Source organism: Cydia splendana, chromosome 4, assembly GCF_910591565.1.
Source record: "Cydia splendana chromosome 4, ilCydSple1.2, whole genome shotgun sequence".
Taxonomy (NCBI): Eukaryota; Metazoa; Arthropoda; class Insecta; order Lepidoptera; family Tortricidae; genus Cydia; species Cydia splendana.
Window position 1 is genome coordinate 25,062,589 of NC_085963.1, and position 21,888 is coordinate 25,084,476.

A 21,888-nucleotide genomic window follows, 5' to 3' on the forward strand; every position below is an offset into this window, starting at 1 on the left:
AGATCTGCTTGACCCAGTATATAGAGACGGTGTCTCAGCGAGCTGTCACTGTTGCCACTTTTGTTTAGTGTACGATTAACAATGTGGCCCACCTTGCTGTAGCCATGTCGATAAAGTCATATCGATAAACTATCGACATTTCTTGCAATTTTACTTCAAAGGCTTAACGATACCTAAAATGAACAAAAACGCTTTTATTCTTTATTGTGGTTATCAGATCACAATTTTATAGTCACGCCCCAGCAGGGAACCAAGGGAAAGTTCGGATATTTAATTAAAATACATAAATACCTCCTAAAATAGGTGTTCCGCAATAATTGAATTATATTATTATATTATAATATATTCATTATCCATTACCATTTCAATTATGTTTATGTTTAACGAAGATATTGAAGCTTCAATTAATCTCTATTTCGTTCCGCTGTGTAATGTCTATCGATATATAACATGATCAAAATCGACTTTTCACATCCCTAAAAGAGCACACATATACGCTTTTACGCACACATATACAGCCTGGGCGCATCAAGAAAGGCAACACTTGATTTGAAGTTCATCTTGTCAACAGTATGGTTGTCCCTTTTTGACAAACGGCATTTTTAAAAGAGCGAGGAGAGAGAAATGATACTAGTTGCTGCGCCGTGAAAGAGAACAGAAAACGTTGGGCCCTTGGTTTTATCCAAGGGCCCAACGTTTTCTGTTCGTATCTGAACTTTCCCTTGGTTCCCTGCTGGGACGTGACGATAAAATTGTGATCTGATAACCACAATAAAGAATAAAAGCGTTTTTGTTCATTTTAGGTATCGTTAAACCTTTGAAGTAAAATTAAAATTGCAAGAAATGTCGATAGTTTATCGATATGACTTTATCGACATGGCTACAGCAAGGTGGGCCTCATTGTTAATCGTACACTAAACAAAAGTGGCAACAGTGACAGCTCGCTGAGACGGGATCTCTATATATATATTAAATCTATGGTTTTATCAGGGCTCGAGGCTCGTCTCATGGTTCGTAAGCTCGTCGAGCTAATATATTTTAAACACTAACGGCACGGCATAAGGTTTATAATCGAATGACAAGCCGAACGCGAGTGTAACGCAAGCGCGCGTCCCGCGCGAGCCCCTTTGGCTCGTGTCGTGCCCAAAAAACCGCTCCTCCACGCGAGCCAGGCGAGCGCGAGCCGAGCCACGAGACGAGCCGCGAGCCCACCGCTTACACTCGCGTCTCGTGGCGCGGCTCGCGGCTCGTCTCGTGGCTCGCGCGAGAGTCTAAGCCGGCTATATAACTTTTCTGTTGATTCGATTTGACAGTTTGATAATAAACACACACGCATCGCGGCTTCAAAACTTCAAAGGCAAGGGCAAGGCAGCTTTTGGCGCAATATATTTAAGAAAGTCTCATAAAAATGGATTCGGAAATGTCGGACCCAGTAGAGGCGGATACAGATGGATCTATTTGCAGTATACACGTACGCAATTTCTTTTGCCATGACAATTTGCAGATTGACTTGAACAAGAACGTTAATTTCGTCGTTGGGCGTAACGGCAGCGGTAAAAGCGCAATTCTGACTGCTTTGGTCGTCGGTTTGGGAGGCAGGGCTTCTGCGACGAACAGGGGAAACAATTTACATTGTAAGTACCATTATCTATAGCCATAATAACTACTATATTAAGTGTTCTCTTTTTCTGTCAAACATTATATTATTTGAAACAACATTGACCTTGACAACTGTTGATATCTATTCGACTACAAAATGAAGTCTACAATGATCAATATCAGTGTACTTTTCCACCCGTTCCTGAGTACAGGCCTTTTTATTTTCATGCTACTTCATTAGGATATACACAGTACTTACAGAATACAGATAATTTTGATCCAACTTGCCTTACTTTTATGATTATAGATAGATAGAATACTCTTTATTGGCACACCTCAGTAAAGATACTTAAAGCAGATTATAGCTGTGGCTCTGTCCAGGCTTTCCCCCGGATTTGTTATAGTTTAGAAGCAATAAGGTTATTAAATGGTCTTGGTTAAATAAAATAAAACTTGGGCAATCGAACTAATAAAATTGAAGCAATAAATCCCATAATTAGTGTGTGTATGTTTTTTTAGGGTTCCGTACCCAAAGGGTAAAACGGGACCCTATTACTAAGACTCCGCTGTCCGTCCGTCCGTCCGTCCGTCCGTCTGTCACCAGGCTGTATCTCATGAACCATGACAGCTAGACAGTTGAAATTTTCACAGATGATGTATTTCTGTTGCTGCTATAACAACAAATACTAAAAAGTACGGAACCCTCGGTGGGCGAGTCCGACTTGCACTTGTCCGGTTTGTTTTTACTTTTTATCATATCTGTAACTTAAATGATGGTAGGCATAGTTGCACCTTCAATACACCAGCAAAGATCCTATCACTGCAATTTAAAACATCTTTATTAAGTAAGTTACAGTTAATTAGTAAATTACAATACATTTAAACTTGCAAAGAAATCCCCTTATTCATAAAATTTAACAACTTCTGTTAAATTTAGTCTCTTTCTTAGAAACCGAAGTTACAGATAGGTATAAACAATCAATGGTTTGTTTGATTTGACAAAGGTTTATTAATAATACCAAAAGCTTATAATAAGATATAATTTCAGCCTTCATCAAAAAAGGTGCCAACTCGGCATCAGTAGAGATCAAGATACGGAACAGCAGTGAGCAGGCATACAAGCATGATGTGTACGGAGACTACATCACCGTTGAGAGGCACCTCAACGCCTCTGGGGGCTCCAGCTACAAGGTTAAGAATGCTGCAGGTGAATATGCTGCTAGGCCCTCTAAGGTGCCCATTTAATTAAAACTAGGAGCCCTAAAATATTAAATAACATTGTACATAATCTTCCTTGTATTGTGCTAACTTTTTTGCCATGGCTCTTGCTGATAAATATCAAATGATATATTGTAGATATATAAGTTCTGAAAACCTTATATTGGTACAAGCCAGAGTTTGAAATGTAAATTAGGTCTTTTAATAACTCAAATGATATGTGCAACTACATAATAATCAAAGAATCATCAATTATCATGTATACATACATAATACATATAGAAAGTTCTGCTCAGTGATCCCTGACAATCCTGACATAATAGACAAACATAAATTTCTTATCACCAGGTAAAGTGATATCCACAAAATTCGACGAAGTAAACAACATAATCACAGCGCACGACATCCAAGTGGACAACCCGATATCCGTCCTGAACCAAGACGACGCGCGGGGGTTCCACGCGGCGGACGCCAAACGGAAATTCACGCTGTTCCGGAAGGCGACCAATTTGGACCGGACGGAGGCGAATTACTTGTCGGCATTGGACAGTTGCAAGATGGCGAAGAATATATGGACCAGGAAATCTGAGGTTAGTCGCTTTTTTAAATGTACGTAGCTACGGCGGACGCGATTCTTTTTTTTACAAATTGAATAAAAATATAGCAATTTTCATATTTTACAGGCCCTAGAAGACGTTAAAAAGGAAAAAATCAAGCTTAAAGCGATGCACGACAGACTCCAGTCTCGAAGTGAGATCGTCGCTCGAGAAAAAGCGCTAGAAAACGAGTACTATTGGAGCGAGATAGCGCAGTTGGAGAGAGAGGTCCGAGAAATAGAGACGAAGAGGCAAAAGCAGCAGGATAAGATAGTGAAGCTGGAAGAAAAGTTGAAAAGTCTGGATGCGAGCTGCGGGGGGAAGAATGGTGTCATAGAGTAAGTCATTCAAAGTGGTCAATGGAAAGATTAGCGTTAAGTGGTTATCACATCAGGTTGCAACACCGGTGTGAGGATCGCTTTGGAAAAATTGATTCTATTGTTTTTTATGTTTAAGACACTAGACTACATTTGCAACCAAAACCTGAAAACAGAAAAAAACAAGATTTTTTTGTGTTTCACACGGTGGTAAACATTGTTTAACCGTAATGCCTCGAAATCCTCGCAACGCTCAAGATTTCACTGATTCTAGAATATTTCGCTTGCTTGGGTATCAACATTAGCATGATGGGTTAAAGCAGGGCAAAGATATTTGCCCCCTTGTAAAACAAAAAACTATTTTTTTTTCTTAGCCTAGTTGAGTGTCCCACTGCTGGGCAAGGCCTCTCCCCTGGTTCTCCATAACTCCCGATTTTGTGTTTGTTCCGGCCAGTTGTAAAGGAAGGTGTCGAAAGTCGTCCCGCCATCCCCTCCTGGGCCTACCCCGCCCACGCTACTTTACCAGCATCGACTTGGAGGCTATATTAGCCCACAAAAAAAAAAAATACAAAATCGTTTATTTGTCCAACATAGGTATGAATAGTACATAAGTACAGATCTTATAGTATTACTGTTTGTCATTAATCCACCCACCACCACCACCACCACCTATCCACCACCACCTATTCACCACCACCTATCCACCACCAGGGTTGGGCAAAATACTGGCTTCCACGTATTTCAAATACAAATTACAATATACATTTTTAAAAGTATTTGAAATACCAAATACAAACTACTTTGGTGACTGGTATTTGAAATACAAAATACAAATTACAGTGTTTAAAATAATGTATTTCAAATACAAAATACTTTTAATTTTTTTTTGTTTAATCATTTAGTTTTTTAGGGTTCCGTACCCAAAGGGTAAAACGGGACCCTATTACTAAGACCCCGCTGTCCGTCCGTCCGTCCGTCTGTCACCGGGCTGTATCTCACGAACCGTGATAGCTAGACAGTTGAAATTTTCACAGATGATGTATTTCTGTTGCCTCTATAACAACAAATACTAAAAACAGAATAAAATAAAGATTTAAGTGGGGCTCCCATACAACAAACGTGATTTTTGACCGAAGTTAAGCAACGACCGTCTTTTTTTGCCGTTTTTTTGCATTATGGTACGGAACCCTTCGTGCGCGAGTCCGACTCGCACTTGGCCGGTTTTTAACGAATATCCTTTCCTAAAAACTTATAGGGTCATTGTGCTTGTTTTCGTCCAGCTCTAGTTTTCTTCCACTTGACGAAATTTGAATAGGTATAAACCTACACTGCTGCACAAATTTGGACTGATTTCAATCCTTAGCTAAACAATATATCTGTCTACATATAAAAATTATATTTGGCAAATAGTAAATTAAAAATGAAATATATTATTTGCTAATCTGTCAAGTGGTCGAAAACTAGAGCATGGACGGAAACTACTGCAATGACCCTATCCCCTGGCTGTTGACGAAAAGTTCCGCGCAGAATAGCTCGCGCATTGTACCTACATATTGGTACCTCGTACAAGTCGTACATTATATTAAAAAAAACGTTCCATTTTAGGATCAAAGAATTTAATAAAAAAATGTATTTTGTAGAAATGTATTTTGAAGCTTAAAGTATTTGAAATACAAAATACATGTGAGTGCAGTATTTGAAATACCAAATACAAAATACTTTTCCAGGTAGTATTTGAAATACAAATACAAAATACTAAAATGTATTTCAAATACGTATTTCAAATACATGTAATTGAAATACTGCCCAACCCTGTCCACCACCACCTATCCACCACCACCTATCCACCACCACCACCACCACCACCCACCACCACCACCTATCCACCACCGCCACTCCACACCTATCTATTAACGTTATAAAATTTGGACTTGTTTTAGCACTCTGAAAACTCAGTTCGAAGAGCACGACAACCAGCGCACCCTCCTTGAGCAACAGCTCAAAGACCTAGAAGGCCAAGTGCGAGCGGCGCAGACGGCACTAAGAAGCTTCCAGAACACTGGCAACAAGCACTCGGACCAGATCAGGAGAGAAAAAAGAAAGGCCACGGCTTTGGAGCTGGAGATAAAGAATATCAAGTAAGTGACGAGCTTCTAGGCTACAAGTATGTTTTTTTTTTCATAAATGACTTCAACTGCTTGCTAATTTTAGCCAGATGCATTCGGCCAAAGGTGTGACTTTTCACTGGTAGAAGAGAATGTTCAGTTCCGTTCAGTCCAGTCCACCTAAACAAACTTCACACCACAGAGATGCGCATGCTGCGTTGGTCTGCAGGCGTCACTCTGCTGGATAAGATTAGAAACCAGTATATCAGGGGCAGTTTCAAAGTCACACCGATAACAGATAAGCTTGTTGAGAAACGTCTACGGTGGTACGGGCACATTCAGAGACGACCTCCTGAACACATGGTCAATGTAGCCTTAGCGATGCCTACGACGACGCGAAGAAGCGGGAGGCCACCTGCCACTTGGTTGACGACGGTGGAGAAAAGCCTGAGGGAGCAAGGCATAAATGACGCACACCTGGCACTAAATCGTGCGGAATGGAAGAAGAGGACAGGGAAGGCCGACCCCAAGTAAATGGGATAAGGTCTGGGAAGAAGAAGAAGAAGAGAATGTTCAGTTCAGAGCTGCGTTTTATATCCTATAATCGGTAAAGCCGGTCAAACAAGATGGTCAGTAGAAAAAGGCGTGAAATTAAAATTTTCTATGGGAAGATAACCCTTCGCGCCTATATTTTTAAAATCTGCCGCTCTTTTCTCAAATTCTCTCAAATCCGTCAAATTGGGACACATTGATTTTTATTAACTTGTTGCGTGTATCGTGTTTGTCACGATTAAATGGTTCCTATTTGTATTTCAAAATATTTTGAGGTTGAGTTTCAATCTATTATATTTTTGCGTCTGTGTGTCGTAGCGACGGCGACTCGCAATCCCAGCGCTCGTCGCTAGAGAAAGCCGCCGCGGCAGCGAGGAAAGCGCTCGACGCGGTCCGGGCGCGCTACAGCACCGCGCAGCACGAGTTCAACCAGGCGCAGCAGAACAGCGCGCACTGTGCCGGCCAGTGCGAGCGAGCGAGACAGGCCACGCAGCGGGCGAGGAGCGAGCTGAGTATGTCTGTAGGGTAGAGGAGACAGCACGAGTTCAACCAGGCGCAGCAGAACAGCGCGCACTGTGCCGGCCAGTGCGAGCGAGCGAGACAGGCCACGCAGCGGGCGAGGAGCGAGCTGAGTATGTCTGTAGGGTAGAGGAGACAGCACGAGCTCAACCAGGCGCAGCAGAACAGCGCGCACTGTGCCGGCCAGTGCGAGCGAGCGAGACAGGCCACGCAGCGGGCGAGGAGCGAGCTGAGTATGTCTGTAGGGTAGAGGAGACAGCACGAGTTCAACCAGGCGCAGCAGAACAGCGCGCACTGTGCCGGCCAGTGCGAGCGAGCGAGACAGGCCACGCAGCGGGCGAGGAGCGAGCTGAGTATGTCTGTAGGGTAGAGGAGACAGCACGAGTTCAACCAGGCGCAGCAGAACAGCGCGCACTGTGCCGGCCAGTGCGAGCGAGCGAGACAGGCCACGCAGCGGGCGAGGAGCGAGCTGAGTATGTCTGTAGGGTAGAGGAGACAGCACGAGTTCAACCAGGCGCAGCAGAACAGCGCGCACTGTGCCGGCCAGTGCGAGCGAGCGAGACAGGCCACGCAGCGGGCGAGGAGCGAGCTGAGTATGTCTGTAGGGTAGAGGAGACAGCACGAGTTCAACCAGGCGCAGCAGAACAGCGCGCACTGTGCCGGCCAGTGCGAGCGAGCGAGACAGGCCACGCAGCGGGCGAGGAGCGAGCTGAGTATGTCTGTAGGGTAGAGGAGACAGCACGAGTTCAACCAGGCGCAGCAGAACAGCGCGCACTGTGGCGGCCAGTGCGAGCGAGCGAGACAGGCCACGCAGCGGGCGAGGAGCGAGCTGAGTATGTCTGTAGGGTAGAGGAGACAGCACGAGTTCAACCAGGCGCAGCAGAACAGCGCGCACTGTGCCGGCCAGTGCGAGCGAGCGAGACAGGCCACGCAGCGGGCGAGGAGCGAGCTGAGTATGTCTGTAGGGTAGAGGAGACAGCACGAGTTCAACCAGGCGCAGCAGAACAGCGCGCACTGTGCCGGCCAGTGCGAGCGAGCGAGACAGGCCACGCAGCGGGCGAGGAGCGAGCTCAGTATGTCTGTAGGGTAGAGGAGACAGCACGAGTTCAACCAGGCGCAGCAGAACAGCGCGCACTGTGCCGGCCAGTGCGAGCGAGCGAGACAGGCCACGCAGCGGGCGAGGAGCGAGCTGAGTATGTCTGTAGGGTAGAGGAGACAGCACGAGTTCAACCAGGCGCAGCAGAACAGCGCGCACTGTGCCGGCCAGTGCGAGCGAGCGAGACAGGCCACGCAGCGGGCGAGGAGCGAGCTGAGTATGTCTGTAGGGTAGAGGAGACAGCACGAGTTCAACCAGGCGCAGCAGAACAGCGCGCACTGTGCCGGCCAGTGCGAGCGAGCGAGACAGGCCACGCAGCGGGCGAGGAGCGAGCTGAGTATGTCTGTAGGGTAGAGGAGACAGCACGAGTTCAACCAGGCGCAGCAGAACAGCGCGCACTGTGCCGGCCAGTGCGAGCGAGCGAGACAGGCCACGCAGCGGGCGAGCAGCGAGCTCAGTATGTCTGTAGGGTAGAGGAGACAGCACGAGTTCAACCAGGCGCAGCAGAACAGCGCGCACTGTGCCGGCCAGTGCGAGCGAGCGAGACAGGCCACGCAGCGGGCGAGGAGCGAGCTGAGTATGTCTGTAGGGTAGAGGAGACAGCACGAGTTCAACCAGGCGCAGCAGAACAGCGCGCACTGTGCCGGCCAGTGCGAGCGAGCGAGACAGGCCACGCAGCGGGCGAGGAGCGAGCTGAGTATGTCTGTAGGGTAGAGGAGACAGCACGAGTTCAACCAGGCGCAGCAGAACAGCGCGCACTGTGCCGGCCAGTGCGAGCGAGCGAGACAGGCCACGCAGCGGGCGAGGAGTGAGCTGAGTATGTCTGTAGGGTAGAGGAGACAGCACGAGTTCAACCAGGCGCAGCAGAACAGCGCGCACTGTGCCGGCCAGTGCGAGCGAGCGAGACAGGCCACGCAGCGGGCGAGCAGCGAGCTCAGTATGTCTGTAGGGTAGAGGAGACAGCACGAGTTCAACCAGGCGCAGCAGAACAGCGCGCACTGTGCCGGCCAGTGCGAGCGAGCGAGACAGGCCACGCAGCGGGCGAGGAGCGAGCTGAGTATGTCTGTAGGGTAGAGGAGACAGCACGAGTTCAACCAGGCGCAGCAGAACAGCGCGCACTGTGCCGGCCAGTGCGAGCGAGCGAGACAGGCCACGCAGCGGGCGAGGAGCGAGCTGAGTATGTCTGTAGGGTAGAGGAGACAGCACGAGTTCAACCAGGCGCAGCAGAACAGCGCGCACTGTGGCGGCCAGTGCGAGCGAGCGAGACAGGCCACGCAGCGGGCGAGGAGCGAGCTGAGTATGTCTGTAGGGTAGAGGAGACAGCACGAGTTCAACCAGGCGCAGCAGAACAGCGCGCACTGTGGCGGCCAGTGCGAGCGAGCGAGACAGGCCACGCAGCGGGCGAGGAGCGAGCTGAGTATGTCTGTAGGGTAGAGGAGACAGCACGAGTTCAACCAGGCGCAGAAGAACAGCGCGCACTGTGCCGGCCAGTGCGAGCGAGCGAGACAGGCCACGCAGCGGGCGAGGAGCGAGCTGAGTATGTCTGTAGGGTAGAGGAGACAGCACGAGTTCAACCAGGCGCAGCAGAACAGCGCGCACTGTGCCGGCCAGTGCGAGCGAGCGAGACAGGCCACGCAGCGGGCGAGGAGCGAGCTGAGTATGTCTGTAGGGTAGAGGAGACAGCACGAGTTCAACCAGGCGCAGCAGAACAGCGCGCACTGTGCCGGCCAGTGCGAGCGAGCGAGACAGGCCACGCAGCGGGCGAGGAGCGAGCTGAGTATGTCTGTAGGGTAGAGGAGACAGCACGAGTTCAACCAGGCGCAGCAGAACAGCGCGCACTGTGCCGGCCAGTGCGAGCGAGCGAGACAGGCCACGCAGCGGGCGAGGAGCGAGCTGAGTATGTCTGTAGGGTAGAGGAGACAGCACGAGTTCAACCAGGCGCAGCAGAACAGCGCGCACTGTGCCGGCCAGTGCGAGCGAGCGAGACAGGCCACGCAGCGGGCGAGGAGCGAGCTGAGTATGTCTGTAGGGTAGAGGAGACAGCACGAGTTCAACCAGGCGCAGCAGAACAGCGCGCACTGTGCCGGCCAGTGCGAGCGAGCGAGACAGGCCACGCAGCGGGCGAGGAGCGAGCTGAGTATGTCTGTAGGGTAGAGGAGACAGCACGAGTTCAACCAGGCGCAGCAGAACAGCGCGCACTGTGCCGGCCAGTGCGAGCGAGCGAGACAGGCCACGCAGCGGGCGAGGAGCGAGCTGAGTATGTCTGTAGGGTAGAGGAGACAGCACGAGTTCAACCAGGCGCAGCAGAACAGCGCGCACTGTGCCGGCCAGTGCGAGCGAGCGAGACAGGCCACGCAGCGGGCGAGCAGCGAGCTCAGTATGTCTGTAGGGTAGAGGAGACAGCACGAGTTCAACCAGGCGCAGCAGAACAGCGCGCACTGTGCCGGCCAGTGCGAGCGAGCGAGACAGGCCACGCAGCGGGCGAGGAGCGAGCTGAGTATGTCTGTAGGGTAGAGGAGACAGCACGAGTTCAACCAGGCGCAGCAGAACAGCGCGCACTGTGCCGGCCAGTGCGAGCGAGCGAGACAGGCCACGCAGCGGGCGAGGAGCGAGCTGAGTATGTCTGTAGGGTAGAGGAGACAGCACGAGTTCAACCAGGCGCAGCAGAACAGCGCGCACTGTGCCGGCCAGTGCGAGCGAGCGAGACAGGCCACGCAGCGGGCGAGCAGCGAGCTCAGTATGTCTGTAGGGTAGAGGAGACAGCACGAGTTCAACCAGGCGCAGCAGAACAGCGCGCACTGTGCCGGCCAGTGCGAGCGAGCGAGACAGGCCACGCAGCGGGCGAGGAGCGAGCTGAGTATGTCTGTAGGGTAGAGGAGACAGCACGAGTTCAACCAGGCGCAGCAGAACAGCGCGCACTGTGCCGGCCAGTGCGAGCGAGCGAGACAGGCCACGCAGCGGGCGAGGAGCGAGCTGAGTATGTCTGTAGGGTAGAGGAGACAGCACGAGTTCAACCAGGCGCAGCAGAACAGCGCGCACTGTGCCGGCCAGTGCGAGCGAGCGAGACAGGCCACGCAGCGGGCGAGGAGCGAGCTGAGTATGTCTGTAGGGTAGAGGAGACAGCACGAGTTCAACCAGGCGCAGCAGAACAGCGCGCACTGTGGCGGCCAGTGCGAGCGAGCGAGACAGGCCACGCAGCGGGCGAGGAGCGAGCTGAGTATGTCTGTAGGGTAGAGGAGACAGCACGAGTTCAACCAGGCGCAGCAGAACAGCGCGCACTGTGCCGGCCAGTGCGAGCGAGCGAGACAGGCCACGCAGCGGGCGAGGAGCGAGCTGAGTATGTCTGTAGGGTAGAGGAGACAGCACGAGTTCAACCAGGCGCAGCAGAACAGCGCGCACTGTGCCGGCCAGTGCGAGCGAGCGAGACAGGCCACGCAGCGGGCGAGGAGCGAGCTCAGTATGTCTGTAGGGTAGAGGAGACAGCACGAGTTCAACCAGGCGCAGCAGAACAGCGCGCACTGTGCCGGCCAGTGCGAGCGAGCGAGACAGGCCACGCAGCGGGCGAGGAGCGAGCTGAGTATGTCTGTAGGGTAGAGGAGACAGCACGAGTTCAACCAGGCGCAGCAGAACAGCGCGCACTGTGCCGGCCAGTGCGAGCGAGCGAGACAGGCCACGCAGCGGGCGAGGAGCGAGCTGAGTATGTCTGTAGGGTAGAGGAGACAGCACGAGTTCAACCAGGCGCAGCAGAACAGCGCGCACTGTGCCGGCCAGTGCGAGCGAGCGAGACAGGCCACGCAGCGGGCGAGGAGCGAGCTGAGTATGTCTGTAGGGTAGAGGAGACAGCACGAGTTCAACCAGGCGCAGCAGAACAGCGCGCACTGTGCCGGCCAGTGCGAGCGAGCGAGACAGGCCACGCAGCGGGCGAGGAGCGAGCTGAGTATGTCTGTAGGGTAGAGGAGACAGCACGAGTTCAACCAGGCGCAGCAGAACAGCGCGCACTGTGCCGGCCAGTGCGAGCGAGCGAGACAGGCCACGCAGCGGGCGAGGAGCGAGCTCAGTATGTCTGTAGGGTAGAGGAGACAGCACGAGTTCAACCAGGCGCAGCAGAACAGCGCGCACTGTGCCGGCCAGTGCGAGCGAGCGAGACAGGCCACGCAGCGGGCGAGGAGCGAGCTGAGTATGTCTGTAGGGTAGAGGAGACAGCACGAGTTCAACCAGGCGCAGCAGAACAGCGCGCACTGTGCCGGCCAGTGCGAGCGAGCGAGACAGGCCACGCAGCGGGCGAGGAGCGAGCTGAGTATGTCTGTAGGGTAGAGGAGACAGCACGAGTTCAACCAGGCGCAGCAGAACAGCGCGCACTGTGCCGGCCAGTGCGAGCGAGCGAGACAGGCCACGCAGCGGGCGAGGAGCGAGCTGAGTATGTCTGTAGGGTAGAGGAGACAGCACGAGTTCAACCAGGCGCAGCAGAACAGCGCGCACTGTGCCGGCCAGTGCGAGCGAGCGAGCGAATTTCATTTAAATTAGAACAAATTTACTTAAGTTCTTGAGTATCAAACTATATTCTGACAGTTCAGCTTAAAAACATCGAAATGCTGGAACGTGCCGCTAGCCAGCCGTGTGATCCAAGTCGAATGTATGAACTTCGCTTCGCTCGCTCGTTCGGTTACACCAATAATAATACAGTAACTTTATACATTTCGCGTTTGCGTTAAATCCGGTAGTTCTGATTTTTTGCAGACGTGTTTATGATGTTGGCCCAATGAATAGTACAAGTTGGTGACTTCGAGCGCTGAACGCAACTTTGTCAAATATCGAAAAATCCGCGAAAATTTCGGTTTTCTTTTAGATTTGGGCGATTATAACCCTAAAGGACTAGGTTTTGATAGTACCTTCCTTAGACGTTTTTAAAGAAGACTAAATTTGCTACAATACGAGATTAGAACTGTCTCTGTAGATTGAATAGTTTCCGAGATAAAGGCTTTCAAATTTTAGATATTTTTGAAATTGAGCTCGTAAGCTAAGTGAGTGCAGTGAGTATGCACTTTTGACTCAGGCGATGCCGCTTGGCACGATTGTTCCTAAGGTCAAACAAAGCTGACTTGGCCCAGTAGCTACGAGATCGTACCGTGCCTACCCCCCAAAAAGGGAGGGGAAAGGGTCGGATCCCCAGGTCCAATCTAAGCCATATTTCTTCCTGCTCTTAGCAACTAGGGCAAGTTATATATGATTTTCATATAATTTAGGGCTTCCTTATTCTATAAAGTATCACTTCAAAGCAGGCATTCATACATTTTTTTGTAAAAATATGAAGCGGATTGAGTGACTATTTCCATAGAAATGTAATTATGGCCAAAGCCAAAGTTAAAAAAACACTTAACTTGGCGGTTTAAAGGTATGACTATAATGTTTTCATCCCTAAATTATATGAAAATGATATATAACGTGCCCTAGCTCCTAAGGGTAGGAAGAAATATAGCAAAGATTGGACCTGGGAATCCGACTTTTCTCCTCCCTTTTTGGGGGGTAGGCACGATACGATCTCGTAGCTACTGGGCCAAATCAGCTTTGTTTGACCTTAGGAACAATCGTGCCAAGCGGCATTGCCCGAGTCAAAAGTGCATACTCACTGCACTCACTTAGCTTACGAGCTCAATTTAAAAAAAAATCTAAATTTTGAAAGCCTTTATCTCGGAAACTATTCAATCTACAGACACAATTTCAATTTCGTATTGTAGCAAATTTAGCCTTCTTTAAAAACGTCTAAGAAAGGTACTATCAAAAACTAGTCCTTTAGGGTTAGAATCGCCCAAAACTAAACAAAAACCGAAATTTTCACAGGTTTTTCGATTTTTGACAAAGTTGCGTTCGGCGCTCAACTCAAGGTCACAAACGGATTATTAATTGGGCCAACATCATAAATAAGTCTGCAAAAAATCAGAACTACCGGATTTGACGCAGAAGAGCCACGTTACAAAATTCTACAATTTCACTGGATTATAAGTACTTTTAAAAGTTTTACAATCCCAGGTACCATAGTTTACATTGCAAAGTGAAGTTCTACGAAAAAAAATACTTTCAGTTCCAACTGTTTGTTTTTTTAGAAACTAACTGATATTTCTGTTATAGTAAAACTCCAGCAAGAGCAGCGTTCCCTGCAGTCGCGGGGCAACGACGAGCTCGGCGTGTACGGGGAGGAGATGGTGGCACTGTGTAGAGCAGTAGAAATGGCCCACAAACAGGGACAGTTCACTAAGAAACCCATCGGACCTGTTGGTACGTTGATTCAAATTCACACACATACGTCACACATACCTTCTCATATCAGTTACATTGATATGGATATGTACGGTGAAGAAATGGTAGCCCTGTGCATAGCAGTCGAGCAGGCCCACAAGCGGAGTCAGTTCACCAAAAAATCTATTGGTTCATTGATTCAGGATCCACCACACACATGTAATTAAATAGCAAAAACATCTATCCCTACAGTTCCGTACGACAATGAGTTCAACACATAGAAATGTATACTATTATACCTCAAGATTAAACTCCCTTAACATTCTATTTTTGTGATATTAGTACCATCGCCCACACTGTTAACTGACAGTTCGTAAACCTTATTACAAAAGGCGTCAGGTCCACCGATGGTCAGGTACGAGTGTTGCTGTTTGTACTATAATTCAAGAGTAACATTTATGTGCAGGAGCTCACCTGAAAGTACGTGAGAAGAAATGGGGCGGCGCCCTGGAGCACGTGCTGGGCGGCGCCCTCAAGAGCTTCCTCGTCAACGACGACAAGGACAGGGTGCTGCTGTTCAACCTGATGAACAAGGTCAGACTCCGAAGGAGATGAACGCGCAGATGACGTTATAAGTGTTATAACCGTTTCGACACAATCCTTAAGTTCAACTTCCAGATTTAAAAAAATTACCAATTTTACTTACGTACTATATTACGTATTACTTTCGAAATAAACATTATTATGTGTTCCGTACTCTACGTCAGAGGTCTCCATTGAGAGAGTAACGTCTCCGGTGTCCGATAGATGCCGCTAGCGTCTATGTAGTCGCTCCGCCCCACGCCGTGACGTAGTTCCGCTTCCCCTTCCTGCGAACTGTTACTCGCTTTCCGCGACTCGCCGCCATGACACATTGTTTCGTCGACCGTCTTGTCCGATGGTCCGCAAATTTTTTTTGCGTACATTTTTGCAGCATGGTGCTTTAAAATTTCCGAACTAAAGCTTGTTCCATTAAATAGTGAGATATAGCAGAGATCGTTATTATTAGTCTTTTGGCGATCCCGCGATCGAAAGTGCTTTTCGATTCTACCCACTTTTTATTTTTATTTTTATTTTTCTTGCTAAATTATTTTTTACATACCATGCTGCTAAAATCGTTACCGTTAACAAGCCTGGGAGTACCTCGTGTTGTTAGTTGCGCATCGTAAATGCCTACTTTGACAGGCACGGTTCTCAGGCGGGTCGCGCATTTTCGAGATCGAAGTAGGAAGTGCGTCAGTAGTTTTTTATCAACAAGTGGTAACGTAAGTCGCTCCGCGTTCGGAGAGGGAACGTGCGTCGTGCCTGCGGCGGCGGGCGCGGCGCCCGGGCGGCGCGGAGGCGGACAGCCTGCGCGCGCTGCTGCTGGGTGCCGCGCTTCTATAGGACTGATAAGGAGGTTTGGATTGTCTCGAACCATCCGGTGAGCCAGTTTAATGATATTCTAGTTTTATTTGGCGTTCAGAAGCGACGCGACAGGGAGCCCCCGCCCGTGGCACCCCCGCCCCCGCCGTGTCGCGCGCCGCGCCGGCGCCGTCGACTCTCTTCTGCTGTCGTCCGAGATGACTCCGAACGCCGCGACGCTGCGGAGTGGTGTCGCGGTGCGGGCGCTCCCAGTCCGCGGGACTCCGAGACACGTCACACGCCCACTCCTGTTGCTGCGGTCGCGGCGCGAGTGGATCGCTCGATCCCGTCCTGGCGTCAAGGTGAAAGCGGACCGCTCCTGCGACTCCCGACTGCTCGATGTGGAAGGAAGGCAAGTTACGTGGAAGCAGTGGAAACATTACGAGTACAGCGGCGGTGCCGTTCGCCCGTCGGCTGCCGTCCGTCATGACGTCGCTGGTGACCTACGCGCCGGTGGAGGCCACCACGATGGAGCCGCCGAGGGCAAAGTGTCGCCGTGATGATGCGTGCAACTACGAGCCAGCCTACAGCGCTACGATGGCGCTGCCCGCCACACGCATCGGCGCCTCCCGTGCAGGTAACGTCCGTCATGTGCACCGGCGCCTGTCGAGCTGGCCGCCACGATGACGCCTCTCGCCTCACGTATCAGCGCCTCCCGAGCCGGCGGCAGCGGCCGCCACGATGGCGTCGCCCGCCTCACGGCTTTCGAGCTAACTGCTACTATGGCGCCTCACGCACCAACGCCACCTGAGCCTGGCGGCGGCCGCCTTACGTACCGGTGCCTCCCGAGCTGGCCGCTACGATGGCGCCTCTCGCTTCACGCACCGGCGCCTTCCGAGCCGGTGGTGACGACCACCACTTTGGCGCCGCCCGACACGATGAAGCCGCCTGCCTCACGCACCGGCGCCTCTCGAGCTGGCCGCCACTATGGCGCCTCTCGCCTCACACAACAGCGCCTCCCGAGCCTGGCGGCGGCCGCCTCACGCACTGGTGCCTTCTGAGCTGGCCGCCACGATGGCGCCTCTCGCCTCACGCACCGGCGCCACCCGAGCCGGCGGCGGCCGCCGCCACGATGGTGCCACCCGCCTCACGCGACAGCGCCTCTCGAGCGGGCCGCCACGATGAGTCCTCGCCTCACGCACCAGCGCCTCCTGAGCCAGTGGCGGCCGCCATGATAGCGCCGCCCGCCCCACGCACCGGTGCCTCTCGAGCCGGCCACCACGATGGCGCCTCTCACCTTACGCACCGGCGCCTCCCGAGCGGCGGCGGTTGCCATGATGGCGCCGACAATCACGCCGATGCTGTCCACCTACAACTACGACGATGTCGTCCCTTACAATGGCGCCCATGTTCTGTTCGCAAGAATACCACCGCGAACTTACCCGTCGCCGATGCTGCCCACCAAGCAGACGCTGGGCGCCACGGTATCAGTTTTGTCCTGTCCACATGGTCCCATTGAGGTACGCAGGCGCATATAGTTATGGTGCCACAGCACGAACAGACCGCTAAACTCTTGGTTTCGGTTAAGGATGGCGACGGCAGGCAAGGTCGTTAGGAGCCTCGTCCTAGCGTGGCTCGACTGCCCGGAGTTGAAAGCGGTAAGATTGTCGATACCCAGAGGAAAATACGTCGCGTCCCTGAGCTTCATAAAGGTGCTGATCGACGAGGAGCCGTGCCGCTTTGAGGGTCCTACAACGTCTCGAGGCCAGCGAGCGATCCAACCGGAGAGCAGCTTTGCGACACGATCCTGTGCGACCGCTCACAACCGAGGTTGAAGGCACCGAAAAGGTCTGCAGACCTCACATAATTATCTCTCTGCTGCCCGCTCTCTCCAGCTTAAGTTCCGTCTTACAAAGACGAACTCGTTCGCCAAGCCCCTAATAAACAAAATGGGACAAATAAACCCGCTGCGCCTGAACAAGCTTGAGTTTCCGGTGCTAAGAGAAAGGGGCCAGGGGGACTCCAGCAGTTTCCATCTGTCTGTCTTCGACTTTATCGAAACAGTTTTGTTACGCAAAGCGCCAAAATCGATTTTAGACTTGATTTCATCAGTTCGATTTCTTTAAAAGCATGCTACCATACCCCTATACTAGCTCAATATAGGCGTTTCTTCGGATAAAGTGAATTAGACCATCACGCTCCTAGACATCACGTGGGACACGCGGCACAGCACCCCGATTGAAAGTTTTCTTTTTCGTGACATACAGGCCTGCCTTGCTGCCGAGATCCTCGCAGAAATGAGACTCAATGCCTCCTGTTTAGTCTTAAATTCGCAAACTTTAGTTCATGGAGGAAGGTGACACCTTCGCAGTCCCCAGCAACACTTCTGACAGCTGCCGAAAACCTCGTGCCACTTCCCTCCTCATCTTATGCCTGCAGTCCGTTACAATCTCCAATAATGGTAGACAATGTACGAGGTAAGGCCCTTTCAGTGGAGAGTAATCGTTAACGGGCCGCATCTGCAGCGCTGACGACAGAAGTGTCCTACAAACATACAACCGGACCGTTACAGTATACATAAAACGACGGCGACACTACATCCCTTCCGTTACTACGGCTGTCGCAAAAACTGCTGATGCCAGCAGACCGTCTACAGGTCGCGCTGGTTCCTTGCTACTTACCAGGTCGGTACAACTCCCGAGGGCGACGGTTTATCAAGAAGTCACTGCGCGCCCGAGGGGCCGCTGCGCCCAGAAGCCGCCGAGACTATCTTCGCCTGATAGGCGCCCTGTTGGCCGGCCTCCGCTTTCGAGAGCCCTCGCACTGTGCCACGGTATTTCTTAACCGACTCTTTGAACTGCTACCACGACGCGTTTGGCAGCTGCCGGTGATACGACTTGGCATGGATGTCTCCACCTCCCAGCCTAGTCTGTTTACTGTGACGGCGTGATGAGGAGAGCCTTCACGCAGCTGTGGTAAGCTTGCAATTTACTGGCGGTCCTAGTGAACACAACGTCAGACCGCCCTTTCTAACGAGTCAACGACCTTAAGAATCGAGGCGTAGCTCCTGTCAGATAGGACGCTCCAACACCGGGCTAGCGGGATCAGGAGTGACGTCCGCTTGATGTACTTACTGGCGTGACTGGCGCATGCATGCAACATGCCAAGGGCTAACGCTACGTAGCGAACGAGACGCAACTGTCAGTGTCTCACTAATATGGAAGAGTGATAAAGAGACAGAAAGAAACTCAAGTGATCGTCCGGGGGATGCTCCCGGTACTGAGTTTGTATGGCGAGAACCGGGTATTCCCGGTTCTGGTACTGTGTTTGTATAGAAAACCAGTACCGGGAGCACTCCTTAGATCGTCGCCTTGTCTAGGCCGCCTGTACACCCACAATGTGGAAATGGTCTTCATGGTGCATCAAAAATAAGATTGATTGCCAGGTACCTCTAATATCCAGTGAAGTAATGAGCTATCTCAGGCACCTATTTCTACTGTCCATGTTAGCTTTCAGAACGACACTTGTTCATAAGCCTATCGGACACTATGCCTTCTTCCAACGCCATTAATAGCGAGACCAGCGCCTCCCAAACCACCAGCTTGGGACGCGAGAAATCTAATTAAAATTACTTGCCCTAACTTGAATAGCCCTACAACGTACCTATATAGAAGAGCTGCCGCTCTTTTACTGTTAGCATCAGGCCGCAGGGTCAATGACCTTACTCTACTACTCTGTAGCCCGGGCAATTGCATAGATAACTTTCGCGCTTATTATTTTGTGTCCGAAATTCGGCTCTAAACCAGATAACGTGTCTTACCGACTGGACTCTTAGAGACTCCGGAATAAAGTATAGACCCAGTAAGTAGGTAGTCTGGGTACGTTAACTTGTGAGTATTACACAAAATGTTAGGGGACACTGCGCCTATTTCTTCCAGCCACAGTCTCATCCAAGCCGGCCTCGCCTACGATTGCTTTCGATCAACGATGTACTTATTCACTAAATTGGCTGGAAAACTATCCAATTAGCTTAAGTTAATTGGAAACATGACTTTTTCAGACGATTCTATCGCCGAAATTCTGCGGATCGGATGCGATTTCGAATGAGAAATCTCTTAAACCAGTTTAACGTCAGATTCGAACCTGGGATTACAATTTAAATTCTCAATTTCTTGTAATGCATCATTATAACGAGTCACTGTGATTTCATGGGTTGCAATAAGGCGTATATATATTTATTCTTTCTCTGCGTTCAATGACAGTAGGTGTAGCCCTAACGCTTGCGCGCCCGCTGACTCGCCACCAGGAGATAATAAACAGGTCTCAATGGAGACCTCTGACGTAGAGTACGGAACACATAATATAAAAATTTTACCTTCCAATAAAATTGTTATTATGTTTCCTTCTACGTCAGAGGTCTGAGTAATGCCTTCCTGGCAGGCTACTAGGCTACTTTTATGCCGACGGTACTTCTCCTCAACAATTTGTCATGGCGGCGAGTCGCGGAAAGCGAGTAACAGTTCGCAGGAAGGGGAAGCGGAACTACGTCACGGCGTGGGGCGGAGCGACTACATAGACGCTAGCGGCATCTATCGGACACCGGAGACGTTACTCTCTCAATGGAGACCTCTGACGTAGAAGGAAACATAATAACAATTTTATTGGAAGGTAAAATTTTTATATTTTATGTCGTTTCCCGGACCTCAAACTATCTCCATATCAGATTTCATTTTAATCGGGTCAGCGGTTTAAGCGTGACTGTAACAGACTCACAGATTTACTTTCGCATTTACGAGTATAATATTAGTAGGGATTATAGTAGGGCTGTTTCCCTCGTAACCTAGCCTAATCATTTCAGATATACGGCAAAAGGAGCAAGCCAAGCGTGACCTGCAGCAAATTCCTGCCCAGACAACACGACGTGTCCCAACACGTGGTCCGCGCGCGTCCGTACGTGTCCGCGCTGGACTCCCTGGTCGTCACCAACCCTGTCGTCGCCAACTTTCTGATTGACAGTGTCGGGGTGGAGAGGATTCTCATGGTACCTGAACACGGTCAGTGAACTTATCTTGTAGCCCTAAGTTCCTGTCAAAGCATGACGTGTCCGCGCTGGATTCCCGGTCGTCACCAACCCTGTCGTCGCCAACTTTCTGATTGACAGTGTCGGGGTGGAGAGGATCTTCATGGTACCGGAGCACGGTGGGTGCTATACTTTTATCATTTTGTAATCCGACAATATAAGTATGTCAAATATTACTAATATATCCTGTTCATGGCACCAAAATGTAGAATTGGCAACATAATTTAGAATTTAGTGATCTATAAAACGAAAGGAGCGGAAGATACAGTCTTGTACGGTTTCAACACAAATTACAGCCTAAACCATTATAAACCATTGGTTTTAAACCCTATTGTATAAATTGAGGAAATAAATGTTTTCAAGTTTTAATTTGTTTGCAGCGGACGCCCAGCGCCTCTCGGACCGCGTCGAAAACGTCCCCACAAACTGCGGCCGCATCGTAACACTGGACGCCACCGAGTACTTCCCGGCGCCGCGCTACCGCAGCTACGGCGGCTCCAACCGCCGCGCCTGCTACCTCGCCGTCTCCAACACGGAGCGGAACAGGTAGCCAACTAACACAAACTGTAGCATCGTAACACTGGACGCCACCGAGTACTTCCCGGCGCCGCGCTACCGCAGCTACGGTGGCTCCAACCGCCGCGCCTGCTACCTTGCCGTCTCCAACACGGAGCGGAACAGGTAGCTAACTAACACACACTGTAGCATCGTAACACTGGACGCCACCGAGTACTTCCCGGCGCCGCGCTACCGCAGCTACGGCGGCTCCAACCGCCGCGCCTGCTACCTCGCCGTCTCCAACACGGAGCGGAACAGGTAGCCAACTAACACAAACTGTAGCATCGTAACACTGGACGCCACCGAGTACTTCCCGGCGCCGCGCTACCGCAGCTACGGTGGCTCCAACCGCCGCGCCTGCTACCTCGCCGTCTCCAACACGGAGCGGAACAGGTAGCCAACTAACACACACTGTAGCATCGTAACACTGGACGCCACCGAGTACTTCCCGGCGCCGCGCTACCGCAGCTACGGTGGCTCCAACCGCCGCGCCTGCTACCTCGCCGTCTCCAACACGGAGCGGAACAGGTAGCCAACAAACACACACTGTAGCATCGTAACACTGGACGCCACCGAGTACTTCCCGGCGCCGCGCTACCGCAGCTACGGCGGCTCCAACCGCCGCGCCTGC